At 55.7% G+C, this 8,645-nt stretch overlaps 1 long non-coding RNA gene across 1 annotated transcript; it reads right to left on the reverse strand.

Annotated features, from left to right (window-relative positions):
- Positions 1-5,855: 5,855 nt before the first annotated feature.
- On the reverse strand, positions 5,856-8,263 carry LOC135285619 (uncharacterized). Its single transcript, XR_010350412.1, has 2 exons — positions 8,072-8,263; positions 5,856-6,196 (listed from the first exon to the last, which is right to left on the reverse strand). It is a non-coding gene; the product is annotated as an uncharacterized LOC135285619 (long non-coding RNA).
- Positions 8,264-8,645: the final 382 nt, after the last annotated feature.

The raw sequence follows: 8,645 nt of genomic DNA on the forward strand, positions 1-8,645 counted from the left end.
CTGGCAGGACAGTCCTGCTCTGCTGGGCTGGAGCTGTGTGCCCAGCCCGCGTGCTGGTCCCGCTGCCCTGGCTGACCCCGCTCCATCCCATGCATGCCGCAGCCTTCCCGGACCTCATTCGTGCAGCAGGGCTTTTCCCAGCACCCCTGGCAGTGCTACAGCCTCATAAATAACGCTCCCAACGGGATGCTGGGCTGCTGTCAGCCTATTAACGCTTGTGTGTTTCTCTTCATAACGTTCAAGTGCCTTATTTATGCCAAAAGGGCCGGGCTGCCTTTGTGAGGAGCGGTCAGAGGGTGGCTGCTGCCAGGTTAGGGGGGGTTTGATGGCTCTGGGCCAGATTTGGTGGGGTTTGGTAGCTCTGGGCCAGGTTTGGCAGCTCTGGGCCAGGTTTGGTGGGGTTTGGTAGCTCTGAGCCAGGTTTGGTAGCTCTGGACCAGGTTTGGTAGCTCTGGACCAGGTTTGGTAGCTCTGGACCAGGTTAGGTGGGATTTGGCAGCTCTGGGCCAGGTTTGGCAGCTCTGAGCCAGGTTAGGTGGGGTTTGGCAGCTCTGGGTTTACATTGCCGTGGTTGTCACTGCCAAGGGTCCCTTTGTGCTCCCAGCTGGGAACATTTCTGCTTCACTCTCAGCCACACATGGAGGTTGTTCCTGCAGAGGTGGCTCTGTCCCCACGTGTCCCCACGGCGTTCCCCCCTTGGCGCTCAGAGTGTTCCCAAAGCCCAGCTGCAATAAACCTCCAGCCTCAGCTCCAGCCTCTCCAGACATAAAGGTCTCTGTTTGATGGCCCCGGCTGTAAAAGGAGCCATAAAAAGGTAAGGGCAGCTGCACCTGGAGGGGATGTCCCCCAGCCTGTTCCTGACATGGGTGGAGCATTGCTGTGTGTCACCAGCCACCCCTGGCTGGGCAGGAGCCAGAACCAGTTTACAGGAACCAGAACCAGCTTCCAGGAGGGATTTAAAGGGCTTCTCCTCCGTGCTCTTCACTGGAAGCCAGTTTGCTGGGAAGCAGCATGCCCTGCAGCTCTCGGGGGCTGAGCTGGGGTTTCCACAGTGGAAAGGCTTTGCAGACACTGCTCAGCACTGCCCACACCCCATCCCACACTGGGAGCAGGAGGAGAGGCGGCTCCTGGGCCCAAACACGCCAGGGAGAGCCTTAAATTCAGAGGGTACGTTCGATGTCAGCTTCCATTGCTTCACAGATCCCACTGAAGCCACATCCATCAGTGAGAGACTTCAAAGTGCAGGGGAATAAAACTCCTCATGGATAACAGCCCCAAAAATGCCTTTTGGCAGCTTTATTGCCTGGCATACAGGGAAAAGAGCAGTGCACTTTCAGAACCAGAAAGAACCTGGATAATTCCCTTAATGGCCACCCCAAGGCAAGGTGAGGGAGAGCAACCTGGGCTGCTGGGCCTCTCCAGAAGAGAGCAGGCCTGGGTCTCAGGCTGGCTTGGCTCCCACACTGGTGCTGATGGGAGCCCAGCGAGTACAGAGAGCTTTGCACCAGCTGGGGAAACTGTCCCCACACGTTCCACGCCAGAAATCTCCAGGGTGTGCAGGCTGCTGGTGCAGACCCTCTGACCCTGGGGGCTGCCAGACCCCAGCCCCAGCAGTGCCCACGTCCCCTGTCCAGCACTGAGGCCATTCCAGCAGATGGGCTGCAGCATCCAGATGTTGGCACTGGGAAGTCCTGTCAGGGGTTACTGGCCGGGGTCTCGTTCTCGCCTGTCAGACTTGACATCTTCAGCGTATAATTAAATGCCAGGACGCGAGCAGCAGAGCAGGTGCATGCTAATGAGGAGATCAATTTTAATTATGATTTTAATTAAACACCCAATCCGGTAGGAAATATGACAAGCAGGCTAGAAATGCAAAATTTATACTGGGGGAAAACAACAGCGAGAGACAGAGAAGATGGAGCTGAGGTGTGTGTGCCTTGCAGCACAGGCTGGGTGGGATGAGGATGGATGGGTGGCTGTGAGCCAGGGTGGGCATGGAGGGCATCCTCTGATTCCTCTTGTTGCCATAATTTGATGAGGAAAGTTCAAAAAACCACATTCACCGTTCTAGTTATTTTTCCACACTCTCATTTTTTGCTCTCTGCCAGTGCTCCAGAGCTCTTGCAGACCACGGGGTGTGCAGCCACATGGTAGAAATCAGCTGTAATAGGAATTACCACTGAACAGAGATATTTGGCAAGAGGCTTTACAGCAGCCCATGTCACAGGGGGCTCGTGGTTTTGGATCACGGATCAGAGGGAACCTCTGGGATCCTTCTGTGCACAGCCTGGTACATTTGGCTGCTCCAGATTAACTCCTGCATGAACTCCAGCAGCCTTCAAAAGAACAAATCCCTCCCCGAATTTCCAGAGCAGGAAACCCTCCATCACTCCTGCCACGGATCACTCCCACCCCCCGACCCATCCGAACCTGTCTGGCTCCAGCTCTGGGGCCTCCCCACAGCTGCAGGCTGCCTTTGACAGGGACACTGCTGAGCCACTTCCATCAGGTTCATCTCTCCCAGCACAGGGGGATCCCAGCAGGCTCTGCCACATCTGCCCTGTCCCTGTGGGAGCTCTGGCCCCTCGGGATGTGGCGGGGGCAGCCTGGGCACCACGGTCCCTCCTGCAGGAGGTGCCTGTAGGGGAAGAGCAGCCTGGGATGCTCTGTGGTCCCGGCCAGGAGCAGCAGCACAGGCTGCCCCACCCGAGTGGAATGCTGCCGAGCAGGGATGGAGCATGAGGCCAGATGCTGGGAACGGGGTTTTTAAGCTCACTCGTTACCTGAACTCACCCCTGGGCCCCGTCCCTCCCTCCAGCCTACCCTGACCCTGTAGAATTATTGATTTTGCTGGGTTTTCACTTTTCCATATCATAAATTGACTTTGGCAAACCTTTTCCCTAACTAACGAGGCCATTAGCGGTGGGGGCGGGCGGACAGCTCGGGCAGATCAATCGGGCACGGGGATGTGTCTGTGCTGACAGGCAGGAGGAGGTGTGGACCCCAAAGACATGGGTGCACCCACCTCCATCCCCGGGCTGGGCCACAGCCCAGAGCCAAGAGGGGCAGAAAACAGCAGATCCAAGAGGGGAGAACCCAGCAGAGCCAAGAGGGGCAGAACCCAGCAGAGCCAAGAGAGGAGAAACCAGCAGAGCCAAGAGAGGAGAAACCAGCAGAGCCAAGAGGGGAGAACCCAGCAGGGCCAAGAGGGGCAGGAGCCAGCAGAGCCAAGAGGAGAAGAACCCAGCAGAGCCAAGAGGGGAGAACCCAGCAGGGCCAAGAGGGGAGAACCCAGCAGAGCCAAGAGGGGAGAACCCAGCAGAGCCAAGAGGGGCAGAACCCAGCAGAGCCAAGAGAGGAGAACCCAGCAGGGCCAAGAGGGGAGAACCCAGCAGGGCCAAGAGGGGAGAACCCAGCAGAGCCAAGAGGGGCAGAACCCAGCAGAGCCAAGAGAGGAGAACCCAGCAGGGCCAAGAGGGGAGAACCCAGCAGAGCCAAGAGGGGAGAACCCAGCAGAGCCAAGAGGGGCAGAACCCAGCAGAGCCAAGAGAGGAGAAACCAGCAGAGCCAAGAGGGGAGAACCCAGCAGAGCTGGCCCTGGAGTGTGGAAATACCCATCTTGCCCCTGCAGCTCTGCCACCACCAGCACTTTTCCCCCGTGGTTTGGCTCCCAGCCTTGACGTTTTGAGTTCGGGGGGATAACTGGGGCTGTGGATGGAGCCGCTCGGTGACGCCAAGCCCCACTCCCACTTTTCCCCAAAAAGGAGGTTCAAAGGACAAAAGGGGTGTCCTTCCCGCAGCCCCCGCTCCCTGCCAGGCTGGGCTTTGATTTGCTGGCTGGAAGTTTCTCTGCGGCTTTGCCCCTCCCGTTTAATTAGCTGCTCTGGCAGCAGCCGCATAGCCCGGGCTGGGTTTTCATAGAGCGCGTTTTTACCTTTCACCCTCTGAAATGTCAGAGCAGCGGGGAAGCCGCGCCACTTTGTTGCCTCCGCTGTTTTAATAACTTTATGGCTTGCAGTGCTCCGGGGGCCCTGCTGCCCACCTGCCTTCGGGAGGAGAGCCCTGGGGAGATGAGAGCCCACGGGAGCGACGGAGCAGCGCCCAGGCCCGGTCGCTGTCCTTAACCCGGGCACCAGGGTCATCCATCCCGGCAGTGCTGCTCCTGCCACCCCAGCCACAGCCCAGTAAATCATCCTGGCCAGATAAAAGTGAAAGCCAGGGCTGGTTACTTATCCGGGGCTCGATTGAAAAGCCGGGAGCTGGGGAGAGGGGAGAGGCTGGGGGCAGCTCGGCTCACCTCCGGAGCGGGCGGTTGTTACAGCGGAGGCACCTCGGGCTGCAGGAAGCAATTTGTCTCCCGGAGGCTGACAGGAGCTCCTTTCTTCTTCACTTACTCCTTGCTCAGAAATAAAAGGGGCATCCGCTCACATGAAAAGCGGGGAAGGCTCCAGGTTTCCCTTGTGAGGTCTCTCCCAAGCTGGCACGGACGGGCAATTTGTACAAATGACACTTCCCCGGGAGGGAAGAAAGAAGGAGAAGAAGAAAGAGCCACCCCAGCTTCCAATTTGTGCCGCAGCAGTCTGCTCCAGCTCCTCCTCTCCCCTACTTCCAACCTCCCGTACGCTGCTCTGGCTCTGCTCCCTGGCTCTGAGACTGGCCAGTCCTGGGGTCCAGTGTCCAGTCCTGAGCTCCAGTGGCCAGTCCTGAGCTCCAGTGGCCAGTCCTGGGGTCCAGTGGCCAGTCCTGAGCTCCAGTGGCCACACGAGCCAGGCCAAGGGGGCAGCCAGGGGTCAGTGGCCGTGCTCCTGGGCTCTCCCTGCCCGCAGGGAGCCAGCTCCTCTCAGCCCAGCCTCGCCGAGTGCCTGCCCAATGTGTCCCCAGTCACCTCTCGAAGGGGAGCAGTTAAACTTCCACAGACTCCTCGGTGGGCGTTTTTGTTCAGTATTAGAGTGGTTCTAATTCGATTTATCTTAATTCACTTGCAATTTGCTTATAATTAAACTACAGTGAACCAGGGGAGCTGATTTACCCGGCGCACTGAAATCTGATGAGGATTGTGAATCAGCCACCTCAGTTCACTGCACAGTGTATTAATATAAATTGAAGTCAATGGTGGTTTATATTAATGCTTTCTTGAATGTCCCTATATGTGCAGGTCTGGGGGAGAGCACAGAAAACGTTTGGTTTTGGGGGAAAACATCATCTCTTGTGCTTTGTGCTTGTCCCAGGCACTTAGGGCCAGGACAAGAGCCAGGGCTGTCACCTGCCCCATCCAATCACAGGATAACAGAATCATTTCTGCAGTATTGGACTGAAGACGTAAGGGAGGATTTATTCTCCCAAAAGCCCCCCTAATGGCCCTGGCACCTGGCAAAAGGGGGTCGTTATCCCCAGATAATGGACCTTGCCAACATTAAGCTTTCACACAGTCAATTATCTCCTAATCAGGGCCGTTTTGTCAGAGGTTATTGCCCTAAGGACTCAATTAGGTTATATCCACGTCATTAATATTTTATGGAAAAATCATTCACATGGAAGTGTTAAACACCTTTACAAACTTCCTTCCCCCACCCCAGGGAAAAGGGATTGGAGGCTGCCCGGGCCGGGCAGTGCAGCTGCTGAGGATGCAGGGAAAGCTCCTGCTCTGCCTGCACACCCAGAAAGGACCTGTTGGAGCTGCTCTCCAAACCCTGCCAGCTCCCCCTGCGTGCTCTGGGGTTATTTTCAAGCTCTCAGTTATATTTAACTCGAGGTATAGCAGTTGCCACTCCAAAACCTCTGTTTTATTAAGCCAGGCGTTTGGGTACTCACTAGTAGAGCTGCGTGGAAAATGGAGAAAATTGCAGAGAAAGCCATTTATTCTGATTACCATTTATTTCCAGGAAAAAAAGGTTCCTTGTCCTTCATCCAGGACATCTGATGGTCAGGGCAGGAGGCGGTGGGGGCAGAGGCTGCAGCTCATGGGCATCACCTGGGGAATGGGGCTGTGGAGTGGTAAAGGCTTCAATGTGGCCCTTGGGGAGCTGCTGAAATAACTGTAATGATGGTCCAGGGTGCCAAATGTCCTCAGCATCCCAGAGTTCAGCTCCTGAGCAACACTCATTGAAGTTAATGAATAAAAGCCTTTGGAAGGCTTTTTCCAAAGGTTCCTTTGGTGGGCTCACACTGTTGCTGTTCTCTCGGGTGGATTTTCATGCTGGCAAAAACACAATGAAAAGAATAAACTCAGCAGAGCAAAAACATAAAAACATGTACCAAAAGCCAGTAATGGCACAAAATGTTGTGCTATTCCTGCACCTCTGAGATTTCCCAGTGTAAGTAAAGAACCTGGCTTCCCTCCCTCCAGCAGATTTGTTGGGAGCACTCCCGGAGGGAATGGGGCTGCTCCCAGAGCAGTGCTGGGTCGGAGGTGCCAGAGGGCCCTGGATGGCAGCAGGCACAGCCTTTCCTGGGCTGGGAGCAGCAGAGATTCCCTGCAGTGATCCGTGTCTCCGGCATGCCAGGCAAGTGTTTCCCATTAATGGGGATTGACACAGAGTAGGGCTGTTTTTTTTTTCTTTTTTAAAAAAAAGTTCTCCTCCTTCCCTAGGCAGTTTTGATGTGAATATTAATATTAACATAATTTCATGATGATTAGAGAACACAATTAGGGGCTATTAATAATGACACAAATAATGACATTTAAGGCCTCGTTTTCCTGTGAGTAACACTCTGTCTGGTGGTATTTAAACAGCTCTGTCTGGCACAATCACTGCCGTGCCAGGGCGATGCCACGTCAGCGTCACCGCGGTGTCAATCACTGCCCTGCCTGGAGGAGAGGAGAGGAGAGGAGAGGAGAGGAGAGGAGAGGAGAGGAGAGGAGAGGAGAGGAGAGGAGAGGAGAGGAGAGGAGAGGAGAGGAGAGGAGAGGAGAGGAGAGGAGAGGAGAGGAGAGGAGAGGAGAGGAGAGGAGAGGAGAGGAGAGGAGAGGAGAGGGAAAGGGAAAGGAGAGGGAAAGGGAAAAAGAGGGAGAGGCCTGCCATGAGCGGGGATGCTGCTGAAGATGCTGCAGCCATGGGCACACTTTGAAAAAAAAAATAGATAACTTTTTGTTCATAACACACTCTGGAACAGGCTGAGGGCTGTTCTCCAGGAGCTGACCCCACTGGAGGGTTCCTGGGACTCCCCAGATAGGAGGAGAAACCCGTGCAGTGCCAGCAGAGCCCATCCCAGTGCCAGGCTGGCCCTCCCCAGAGGCCAGCTCCATGCCCCACTGTAAAAGCAGCTTAGTGGGGCTGTTGCAGCCCAATTCCACCAAAGTCAGGCCTTGCAAAGACCCCTTTTCTTTTCCAACACATTCACTGCCAAGCTCAGCCCTTGGAAGAGGCCGTGCTGTGCTAATGTCACTTAATGGAAACCTCGGAATCAATTTTTTGCTCCCTGAAGAAAATCCCCCTGGTTTATGCAGCAAAAGCTGTAATACTGGAAATGGCTTCGGATTTTTTTGTGGGGAAAAAAAAAGGGAGGGGAAGAGAAGAAAGGTTCACTGTAGCTGCACAAAAAGGAGGTCAAGTGAAAGGCTGCCAGTTTGGTGCCTGGTCCAGCCATGCTGCCCTGGGGGAGGTGTGGGGCTGTGCCAGGCTGTCCCCAGGGCTCTGTGGGAGCACTCACACTCCCAATTACAATTCCCAGTTCCCATTTCTTTGGAACACCCAGAAATGTGGTTCCCTGATGCCGTGGAGAGGGGGGGGCAAGCTTGGAGGGTGGTTTAGCCCACACTGGGATGGGGACAGGGACTGTGCCAGCCAGCAAAGGGCATCTGAGGGTGTCTCAGGGTGCACAGAACATCCTCCAATTTCCAGGATTCAGGCACTCAGGGCAGGAGGGACACTGCAGAGCCTGAGCCCAGAGCCACAAGAGGGTGGCTCATGGCCCCAGGAGCAGCTCTGGTGGTGCTGTGAAGGAGCTCAGGCTGAGCTTCCCCAGAGCCCCGGCGGGGGATGCCCGAGGGAGCAGCGTGGTTCAGAGGGAGCAGCGTTGTTCTTCGGCATCCCCCGCGCCTCACACTGCGATAAACAAAGCCTTTCATTACATTCTGGAGACAAACAGCTCGGGGCATTCCTCATTGTAATGCAGGCAGACACTGCTGGTCCAGCCGAGCTGGAGCTTCCCTGGGAGCGTTTCCGTGCGCTGGAGCTCGGGCTGTGCTCCCAGCCCGGCTCCCGAGGAGCTGCAGCTCAGCACCGGCAGGGACAGGGCTTTGTGCCAGGGCTCTCAGGTCACAGAAAGCTGGAGCCTCCTGTGTTGGAAACCTGGAATGTCCTGCGTTGTAAAACTGGAATATCCTGTGTTGGAAACCTGGAACCTCCTGCGTTGGAGACCTGGAACATCCCATGTTGGAAGCCTGGAACCTCCTGTGTTGGAGACCTGGAACCTCCTGTGTTGGAGACCTGGAACCTCCCGTGTTGGAAACTTGGAACCTCCCATGCTGGAGACCTGGAACGTCCTGTGTTGGAGATCTGGAACCTCCCGTGTTGGAGACCTGGAACCTCCCATGTTGGAGACCTGAAACGTCCCGTGTTGGAAACTTGGAACCTCCCATGTTGGAGACCTGGAATGTCCTGTGTTGGAGATCTGGAACCTCCCGTTTTGGAAGGGACCCACCA

Source organism: Passer domesticus, chromosome 23 (assembly GCF_036417665.1).
Source record: "Passer domesticus isolate bPasDom1 chromosome 23, bPasDom1.hap1, whole genome shotgun sequence".
Taxonomy (NCBI): Eukaryota; Metazoa; Chordata; class Aves; order Passeriformes; family Passeridae; genus Passer; species Passer domesticus.